The sequence below is a fragment of the Lethenteron reissneri genome, chromosome 23 (genome assembly GCF_015708825.2).
Source record: "Lethenteron reissneri isolate LAM-NWPU_2019-01 chromosome 23, ASM1570882v1, whole genome shotgun sequence".
In the NCBI taxonomy this organism is placed as follows: domain Eukaryota; kingdom Metazoa; phylum Chordata; class Hyperoartia; order Petromyzontiformes; family Petromyzontidae; genus Lethenteron; species Lethenteron reissneri.
This window is the reverse complement of record NC_083801.1, coordinates 6,858,976-6,870,091: the sequence shown is the minus strand read 5'-3', so window position 1 is coordinate 6,870,091 and position 11,116 is coordinate 6,858,976.

The window sequence follows — 11,116 nt, the reverse complement described above, 5'->3', positions numbered from 1 at the left end:
ATAGTAAGTGTAACAGTCATTTTAAGTGTAAAAGTCATTTTAAGCCCTTGGCCTTGTTGAGGAGGCCAACAGCAGATGGGAAAAAACTGTTTTTATGACGTGAGGTTTTGGTCTTGATGGACCGCAGCCTTCTGCCGGAGGGGAGTAGCTGGAACAGAGAGTATCCAGGGTGCGAGGAATCGTCCGCAATCTTCCTCGCTCGCTTCAGGGTCCTCAAAGTGTGCAGGTCCTCAAGGGTTGGTAGATTACAGCCAATCACCTTCTCAGCAGTGCGGATGATACGCTGCAGTCTGCTCTTGTCCTTGGCAGTTGCAGCAGCGTACCAGACGGTGATGGAGGAGGTGAGGATGGACTGAATGATAGCTGTATAGAAGCACACAATCATTGTCTTTGGCAGATTACATTTCTTCAGCTGCCGTAGGAAGTACATTCTCTGTTGAGCTCTCTTGATAAGGGAGCTGATGTTCAGTTCCCACTTGAGGTCCTGGGAAAGAATAGTGCCCAGGAAGCGGAAGGACTCAACATTGGTGACTGGGGAGTCGCACACGGTGATGGGGGTGAGTGGGGCTGTATTCTTCCTGAAGTCCACAACCATCTCCACGGTCTTAAGAGCATTAAGCTCCAGGTTGTTCTGGCTACACCAGGTCACCAGGTTGTCAGCTTCCCTCCTATAGTCAGACTCATCCCCATCAGAGATTAGCCCAATGAGGGTGGTGTCGTCCGCAAACTTCAAGAGTTTGACAGACTGGTGACTGGAGGTGCAGCTGTTGGTGTACAGGGTGAATAGCAGAGGGGAAAGGACGCAGCCTTGAGGAGATCCGGTGCTGATTGACCTGGCGGCAGAAACTTGTGATCCCAGTTTGACACACTGCTTCCTGTCAGACAGGAAGTCTGTGATCCATCTGCAGGTGGAGTCTGGCACGTTCAGCAGGGAGAGCTTGTCCTGAAGCAGGCTAGGAATGATGGTGTTAAAAGCCGAGCTAAAGTCCACAAACAGGATCCTGGCGTAGGATGCTGTGGAGTCCAGATGCTGTAGGGTGAAGTGGAGGGCCATGTTAACTGCGTCATCCACAGACCTGTTGGCTCTGTAGGCAAACTGAAGGGGGTCCAGTAGAGGGTCTGTGATGGCTTTGAGGTGTGCCAGGACCAGGCGCTCAAAAGACTTCATTACCACGGAGGTAAGGGCGATGGGTCTGTAATCATTTAATCCTGTTGGCCTTGGCTTTTTGGGCACTGGAATGATGATGGAGTACTTGAGACAGGCTGGTACATGACATGTCTCCATGGAGGTGGTAAAGATGTTGGTGAACACTGGAGACAGCTGGTCCGCGCAGTGCCTGAGGGTGGCTGGAGAGACAGAGTCCGGCCCAGCTGCTTTGTGTGGGTTCTGCCTCTTGAAAAGTTTTTTAACTTCTCCCTCCTGAATGGAGATAGTTGTCTCTGTAGTGTGGGGTGGGATAGGGGCCTCTTGGGTGGGAAGGGGTAGTTCAGGACAGTCCAATTGTCTTTCAAATCTGCAGTAGAACTCGTTCAGGTCGTTGGCTAGGCGGGAGTCGTTAGTGGTGTGGGGGGCTCTGGGCTTGTAGTTGGTGATCTGCCTGAGCCCTCTCCAGACAGAAGCAGAGTCGTTAGCAGAGAACTGGTGTTTTAGTCTCTCTGAGTACAGTCGTTTAGCCTCTCTCACCGACTTGCTAAACCTGTTCTTCAACTCCTTGAATCTGTCTCTATCCCCACTTCTAAACGCTTCCTCCTTCTCCAACCTCAACCTTCTGAGCTTTGCTGAGAACCAGGGCTTGTTGTTGTTGAAGTTCACCCTGGTGCGTGTTGGAATGCAGCAGTCCTCACAGAAGCTGATGTACGACGTCACAGCCTCTGTGAGTTCATCCAGACTATTGGTAGCAGTCGTGAACATATCCCAGTCAGTACAGTCCAAGCACGCCCGCAATTCCTCTATAGCCTCACTAGTCCACTGTTTAAATGTCCTCACAGCAGGTTTACAGAGCTTTAGTTTCTGCCTGTATGCAGGAATTAGGTGGACCATGACATGGTCAGAGTGTCCCAGTGCTGCTCTGGGGACGGCGTGGTAGGCTCTACTGACTGTAGTGTAACAGTGATCCAGAGTGTTCCCTTCTCTGGTAGGGCATTTAATGAATTGTCTGTATTTGGGGAGTTCGTGGCTGAGATTACCTTTGTTAAAGTCGCCAAGTACAATAACCAGCGAATCTGGATTTGCTCGCTCCACACTTAGAATCTGGTCGGCGAGCATGCGTTGGGCCTCTTTAACCTGAGGTCCTGGCGGCAAATATACTCCGACCAAAATGAACGACGCGAACTCGCGAGGCGAGTAGAATGGTTTACAGTTTATAAAAAATGATTCAAGGAACGGAGAACAATGTTGCAGAATCACTGTGACATCTACACACCAGCCACTATTAATGTAAAAACATATACCACCGCCTTTCGTCTTGTCGGAGAGTGCTATGTCCCGATCCGATCTTACGAGTTGGAAGCCTGCCAGTTGTAACGCAGTGTCTGGGATCAAATCACACAGCCATGTCTCTGTGAAGCATAAAATAGAAGATAAAATAAAGTCTCTGTTTTTCACCATCAGTAGCTGAAGTTCGTCCATTTTGTTACATAGTGAACGTACGTTGGAGAGGAAAAAGCTCGGAAGCACTGTTCGGATCCCGCGTCTGCGTAGCCGTACTAGAGCTCCCGACCGTTTACCCCTTTGGCTGAGTTGGCCTAATTTCTCTGATAAATTGAGTTTAATTAGCTAAACGGTTTTTTTTTCATCTTAAATGTGCCATGTCTATTATTTGTCAAATGATTGTTGGAGGGATATAACCTGGTATTCAGGATAAATTATGAAATAAAGAATAAATAATGAAAAACATTATAATAATAGGGGTTTCCCCCTTTTTTCCAGAGGACGCCAGAAGGCGTACAGCTCAAAGACAATGCACTATCAAAGTAATGAGGGTTCGCGGTAAGCATCTACATCATTAGACCTCCTTTGCCAGTACCAAAGTATAAGAATAGGGTTTTCCCCTTTTTTCTGGCAATAAAAGTGAAACCTTTTTACAAGGAATCTTGCGTGCATTAACCACAATACTTGTGGTCAAAATGTAAACAAAAAACACACATTTTAAGTGGATGGCTAGTACCACGCCCAACATTCCATTCCAGTACCACGCCCAGCGTAGAACTGGAATGTTTTTTTAATGATATGAATGATAAATGTGGTGACTACCAAAACATTGAATAAAAGTAGTAAAGTGCACAAACAAGTGTGTATAGATGCATGGTGGGAATTACAATTAGAGACAGACATCAGTTGGAAGATATCTGGTGGCGCACTAAGGCATCACTTGCCTGCGCTTAGAAGGTATTGTCGCGTTGACACTGAAGGAGGATACGTTTCTGACTTGTGGGCAGGTATTAGTTTTGTTCCTTGTATGCACGTGTACTGTTTGATATGTTGCAACAAGCGTATATTATATACTACATTATACAATTCTTAGTCTGTTTCCTCCTGGCGAGATGTATGTGTGTTGAACTTCTTTCGCACCGTCCATTGCCAACCCTGCTAATCGGACGTGGGTCTATGTACTTTGGGATGTGAGGTCTTGAAATTTAATATAAAAAAATAACATATCCCTGGAAAACGAAACAGCGAGAATCATGATTCAATTAAAGTTATTGTTCATAGTATTGCTGAAGTTGATGTAGAACAACAACTATAATTTTATATTGACGTGGTTGAGCCGCTATTATATCAGCAGTAGCGGAGGGACGTTGACCCCCCCATAGATGTGCAATTGCAGGTCAAGACGGCTACGTCACGATCGAAGCTGTCCGACCACATTCGATTTAACATACAAAAGTTGGTCAAGGCGCGGGTGGCCGCGAAAGAGAATTCCGGGGCGAGGCAACGGGCGAATGAGCGTCTGTACGATCGCCGTGTTTCTGTACACGAATGGTCCATGGGGGATAGGGCGTGGCTCCACTGTCCCCAGGTACGTTTGGCGACATCGTCTAAATTGCCCAGGCCCTGGCGGGGTCTGGTGGACATTATTCGGATTGTTCTGGACCAGTCCGTTCGGGTCGTGTGCGGACGGCGCTCGTGGTATGTTCACCCATCGCGCCTGAAACCCTACGTCGCACTGTGCACCCACACATCTCCTTCATCTCGCAGGGGCCGTACGCGTGATGCGTCCGATGTGCCAGGAGGGAGTTCTCCTAACCCTTGTTATGCTCCGCACCCTCCTGCCACTCCTCTGGATGTTACAGGTGTGAGTCCACCGAGGGTGGCCATGCCGAAGGATCGGGGAGCTGCCCGACCGCCCGGCCAGCAGGACGATGGCCCACGGGCATTGTCGCATGCCTCCAATGACATGCCGGACGCCCGTCATCAGGCCCCTCCCGACTCTCCACCGCTATGTGGACTCGCTCAAAGCTTCCCCGGTTCTCCTGAGGCCCGTCCCGCGACGCACACACACTGCCCACTTCTCCCTTTGGTCGTTGAGTTCAGTCGGTGGTGCTGGTGTACGGTTGGCCTCCGGTCCTTGGTGTGTGGTGTCCGCAGTGTTCATATGTACAGGTGGGTTGGGGTAAATTATTGTGAGTGTTGTTGGGTTATTGTGTTGATGTCGTTGTTGTTACTGTTGCATTGAGGCTCACGGATTTTTCTGGTTCACATTGTTTTTGTTATTGTCGGGGTTGTTGATTGTTGTTACAGCCGTGACGGCTGCATGCTGTACGGGGGCGGGGGGGGGGGTGATGTGGTGGTCATGTTGACACACACGCGCGCCAGAACCAGGGTGCTTACCGGTATGGGATAGTTGTGTACTCCTGGCCGGGACCCACCGGGGGGAGGGGGCTGTGGGCAGTGTCTACGATCCCACATAATCCCTCGCCCTTCGGTGGGGAGCGGTAGAAACCGGTCCGGACCGGTTGGGCCAACGGTGGTCAGAACCCCTCTGAGGGGAGGGGGCTGGAGGATGCTACGATCCCACAGAGCCCCGCCCCTCAGGGAGAAACAGTATATAAAGCGGGTTCTTGAGAGCGCGGGGCAGTTTGCCTCAAGCCGAAGTCAGAAGCCGTCTGGAGAGAAGACCCTGGACCCCAAGCCACCGACGTCCTTTTAAGGGCCGGGGCTCAGTGCGGTGCCAGTGGTCGAGAGGTTAGGACCCTGAGGTTCCCTCGGCCTGATGTCCTTCTAAGGGCCAGGTCTGGATGGGCCAGTGGTCAGGGACCCACCGGACCAGCGGTGGGTCAGCCTCCCCTAGGTCTAGCCAACCGGAGGGCTAGAGGAGTCAGAGTGACTAGGTACGATAGCCCGGAGGCTGTACCTCCCCAGGTTGTGGGTGGAAGTGGCCATTACCCCTTTGTGTTAGGGTTTAAGTGTAACCTGTTATATTATAAATAAACTCGTGTTGCCTCTACGATGACTCCGTCTCCCTACAAGAATATTACACATTGAGTATTCACGTCTGCCGTAGTTTGTGCCAAAACTGTTTAGGGTTGCCCATAAGCTTTGTTGAAATCAAAGCCAGAGATGAAATCATTAAGACCTACCAACATCACAATACGGATAGAGTACTTCATGTTTTCCAACCTGTATTTTTCCTCAGTTATAGGTTAAACACCAAATTTACTTAAGAAAACTAAATAGGCTTGGGCAGGTTACGTTGCGAGATGAGATGATAGCCAATTATTCAAGATAAATAAGTGGTAGCAAAAGGAATTGAACTCATCGGAGAAGACATTAACTGAGTAGATGGACCAATTAAATCAGCTCGAGCACAGCTGCCTGGATGGATTTCTGCATTGCCTGAGCATGAGAGATGGCAGTGGCTTGGGTAGGCCTTAATTCAGCAGTGGCTGATGATGATGATAATGAGAGTGTCATTAATTCTATGATTGATTTATTTTGGGTTAGATTCATATAGGTGTAATGTGAGGATATATCCGGGTCGCTGACGGATCACAACTCGTCACAATGATTGGCTCTGCCGGTCCTGGTCCATAGCCAATGGGGGGAAGCCTAGGGGCGTGGCCCTGACGTAACGGGAAGGTGACATCTGTAAGTAGAGGATTGGTTCTGCTGGCTTTAGCCACAGCCAATGGGGGGACGAGTCAGGGGTGTGGTCCCGGGAGCGTACGATGGAGTCTAGAAGATTCCATAGAGGTTAACCAGGATTGGTGGAAAGGTACCACGTGACCCGGGTATTAAATAGGGGTGGAGACGAACAACACGTGGTCAGATCTGGAATGAACGGAGGGTGAGGCCACGCGGGAGCGGGGTCCAGGCTGCCACGTGGCCGCTCGTGTCTCTCTCTCTCCCTCTCACGCTGTCTGTCAGCAGCGTGAAGGAGTAAGATGGGAGTGTTGTGAACGAAAGACAAATAAAGACCGGATTCCAGAAGTCGCTTCCACGACCTTTATTACATAGGTATAATGTCAATTTGAGCTATAACCCTCCAAAACTCGACAAAAAGCCAAACAAATCAAGTTGTTGTGTGGGCAAGTGCGCGAATTGATTTGGTTTGTTTCAGAAAACTGGTACGTTGCAAAGCATGATTTTTTTTTACAGTTTTATACAACTTTTTACTCAGTGCCATCCAGTTCCACTGATGGATTATTTTTTCCGCCTGAGGACGACCGCTTGTGTTGCGATCGAAACGTCGTGATATTTTTATTTTATTTTATTGGAGTTAGTCTGATAATAATTACTAAACGTGATTATCATGGGAATGGCTGGCAAAAGTTGTGTTTTTGCGAAGTGGTCGATGATTAAGAGTACTTTACATATGATTACAAAACAGCACTACAACGTTAATTGTCCCCAACATGATTTAATAATTAATCAAAGAGTGGGGACTCAAAGACCTTATGCAAAAAGACAAAGGTCAAGAGAATGTTACCCATAACATTTCTTCATTTCACGAAAGTTTTCGCTACGACCAATTCCAAAAATTATAGTCAAGGAAAGACAGTTAATAATTTGTTTAAAATCCTTAAGATTATCATGGTAAATAATGAATTGGTCAAGATATTTAGTTTACGAAGGTCTTAACAGAAAAGTCTTAATTATCTCGCTATCCATACCGTAGCAGCCCTTTTATAAATCACTGCTGGATGAGGGCCTGTCCATGCCATACGGTTTGTGAGGGTTGTTTGACCATTCTTCACCACGGCACTCAGATTGAGGTGTGAAGGCAGGGGACATAGATATGGGAGCATACAAATAGAGTGTAACAAGTCAAGATTGAAACGAACTCATGGCATTCCAATTTTAAAAAAATACACTCTCATAGGTAGTGGGACGCATCTCATTATTTTTCCAAGGTTTTTACTGTATTGGGGGATACGTTTTAAGGCCGTGAACTACAGAAAATGATTTAAAATGACATTTAGCAATGTAACTGCATCGGTGCAAGGTCATACTGAAGTGAATGACACAACGGGCATTTTTAAAGAAAAAAGCTGACAAAACAATGTTTTAAATTCTGCACCCTGACACATATCCACAGGTATGGATAGCGATATGACCTTTAAACTATTGATTCGGTTATTTGGATCATGTTTTGCTAATTCTACTGATCTACATTGGAATTGTAAGTGTATTATTAAGAATTAATATCCATAAGACTATTAAAACAATCACAAGTTTATCGGTCAAACATTACATGTCCAAATGGTATTTGTTCCAAATGTTGTCCTGGATGAGCATAAGACACTTTGCAAAACTAATCTTCACAGATCAGATTGATTGACAAGGATGCCTAAAACAAATTCAAATATTTAATAAATGTACAGTTTAATAATTATTAACCCTCAAGCAACAATGAGACATAGCAGTGTGAAGTTAATCAGTTATGGGAAAAAATAAAATCGAAGCTCTAAGACATGTTTTGGAAAGAGATCAGTTTTAAGTTAATAAACGTTAGTCACTTTGTTTGTCAGTGTGCCTGTAACTGTGACTAACTCTATTGCAAACCGGCCAAATTAATCCAGGGGTGTCCAGTAACCTTGAGACGAAACGAACAAAAATAACAACAGTGTTTGCAAATATGTCAACGTGTTTGGCATGACACCTGCCCGTTACATTCCATACAGCCAAATGCATACTTAAGAAGACAAACTCACATTCAAAGCATTGCATAATGAATACCTTTGCATGATGTTTTTAATATATAACGATCCTAACTTTATCCTGTAAATTAGATAATACGTTTCAAAACCATGAACAAATAAAAACAAAAGTGTAGTGGACCTTGGAGATATTCTTAAATTAACCGAGTACAAATAAATGTGTAAGTTATTTTATTTTTGATGCGCAATATACCTGAATTAGAAAAAGCATACAGTGTTAATGTTTATTTATATGCAAAGCCAGTTGAGTATTTTATTAAAATCGAATGTATGCCTACAATCTAAATAGTATCTGCTGTTTTAATTAAGTCAATATTATTTTGGGTTCATGTTTAAATATTTCGAAATTAAGCCTGTGAAGACATTGTTGAAATTTTCAATCGCAGTCAAAAGCAGTCTTTTGACTTTTATTAATCAAGTATTTAAATAGTGGTGTAAATACTATATAATTGCTGTGGGGGAAATACAAAACACTGAAATTGCAAATCTAAAACTTTGTATTGTACTGAATTATCAAATTTATAAAATATCGTAAAGACAACACTAGATGGCGCTTTGGTGAATAGAATTGTCAGTCAAAGCCATTGTTATTTCTCTACTTCGGCTTAACTTTCAGAAGACATGCATTATTTGAGGAGATGCGTATTACTGCAAAGTATTTCTGTAGCTGGTTATGAATGTCTTCGTGGTCTGATTCGTGTAAATATGTAGTGGTGGTATTGACGTGCGCCGGCAGTGATGGATCACGGGGCGCGGGGTTGGGCACGCGGTGTGGGCGTGGCATGGATGCGCGCGCCGGTGGTGAGGCGCGCTCACACAAGCTGGGAAAAGAGGATCGTAGCGAGTGCGCAGTGATTGGTCAGATAAGTGAGTACTCTCAGCGACGTCCGCAGGAGGGGTATAAAGGGGGACGCGCGAGAGCACTCGTGGTCAGTGTTAACCAGTTGAAGACCGAAGACGGGGTGGAGGAGGTAGGGGCCCTGTGTGGCTCGGAGCCGAGACTGGGGGGACCGTAGTCCGACGCCCGTGTGGGTCGGGACGGTGGTACCCAGAGCCGAGACGGGCACCCCGGCTGGGTGTGTCCCGGAAGGCTACAGGGCGTAAGAGCCCGTGTCAGTACAGCTGAGTGGGTGTTGGTCACCCGTGTAGCTGAGTGGGTGTTAGTCACCCGTGTAGCTGAGTGGGTGTTGGTCACCCGTGTAGCTGAGTGGGTGTTAGTCACCCGTGTAGCTGAGTGGGTGTTGGTCACCCGTGTAGCTGAGTGGGTGTTAGTCACCCGTGTAGCTGAGTGGGTGTTAGTCACCCGTGTAGCTGAGTGGGTGTTGGTCACCCGTGTAGCTGAGTGGGTGTTGGTCACCCGTGTAGCTAAGTGGGTGTTGGTCACCCGTGTAACGAAGTTGTAGTTGAGTGGGTGTCCGTCACCCGTGTAGCTAAGTGGGTGTTGGTCACCCGTGTAACGAAGTAGGGTGTTAGTCATCCGTGTAACTACAAGTTGGTGAAAATAAAGAGTGTGCTACCCGTGAAGTCGTCTCCTGCCGAGTTACTACTTTACAACTGGCGTCAGAAGTAAACCTGTCTTCAAGGAGAATGGACACAAGGAAGACTTCTCGTTCCCACGTGCAAGACCGGGGAGACGACGACGTACCGGTGACACCACCCTCGGGAGGAGAGGACGAGGAGTTGCCGCCGATGCAGCACTTCGCGGAAATGGCCGATGCTCCGCCCGCCTCCGACACCAGCCTGCAGGACGCACACTCCCGCCTGGCGGAGTTGCTGCTCGCCGCCGCTGCGATCTTGGCGGAGATCTCCGTTCCAGCGGCCGGTGGAACGCCTGCGGGGTTGGAAGAGGCGGCGCGGCTGGAGGGTTCCCGCCATAAGGCGTTTCGCGCCAAAAGTTTGGGAGTTGGCGCCATTTTTGAGGGTCCGCCTCCGGTTGGCGGGAAACGCGGACACCACGTGGCCAGAGGTCTCCACACAGCGCAGCCCGCGTCATCGGCGAGCGCCGGAGCTCTCCATTTTGCGCCTGCAGAGGGAGCCGACATTTTCTACAACCACAGCGGCGCGCGGGAAAATCGTTCCAACGACGACGACGACGATCGAGTTCTCCAGCAACGATTGCCCGCGCTGTCGGTGTTCAAGGCGGACGGGGGCGACTGGGGAGCCTTCCAGCGACGGTTCATCGCGCATCAAGAAATGTCGGGGTGGTCCGACACCACTGCCCTGCGCGCGCTGCCAGCGATGCTCGACGACGACGCGCTTGCGGCCTTCACGTCTGCCCCGAGGTCGTCCCGCTCAACGCTCCAGGCCGCGCTGCACCTGTTGGCCAAGGTGTTCGGGCCGCCCTCGACCTGTCGCCACCAGTTCTACGATCGGCGGAAGGTGGTTGGAGAAACAACGCTCGCCTATCGCACGGCGCTGCTCGCCCTGGCGGATTCAGCTTTTCCCCGCATGGACAAGGAGGGGAAGGACGCCATGGTGACGGAGCAGCTGCTGGCGCTGGCTCACGGATTGGGAGTTCCCATTAATACTGCGGACGAGATGGACATCTGCTCCCTGGGGATTGCCACGAGTATCCACGCTTACGAGGTCCTACAGCGGAAGCCGACGGTCGTCTGCGCATCGGTGGAGAACGGGGCACCGGCCGCCACGATCATCGGACCTCAGCCTGCTGTGCCTCGGGAGGAGGCCTTCGCTGGTTCGAGGCCGGGGGAGTGGAGAACGGGAGGTCGTTCGCCCACACGCTCCTCCCGCAAGCTGGAGCAACCGAAACCTACGACGTCCCTCGTCGTCTGCTACAACTGCGGCCTTCGGGGCCACGTCGCGTCCGGGTGCCGGGCCCCGCGTCAACGCACCGCGGGACCACGTCCGGACGACGACCAGGGACTCAAGACATCCCAACTGAACCCGGCAAGTCGCGGCACCTCACACGTTCGGTCCACACGCACGGCACGTTCGG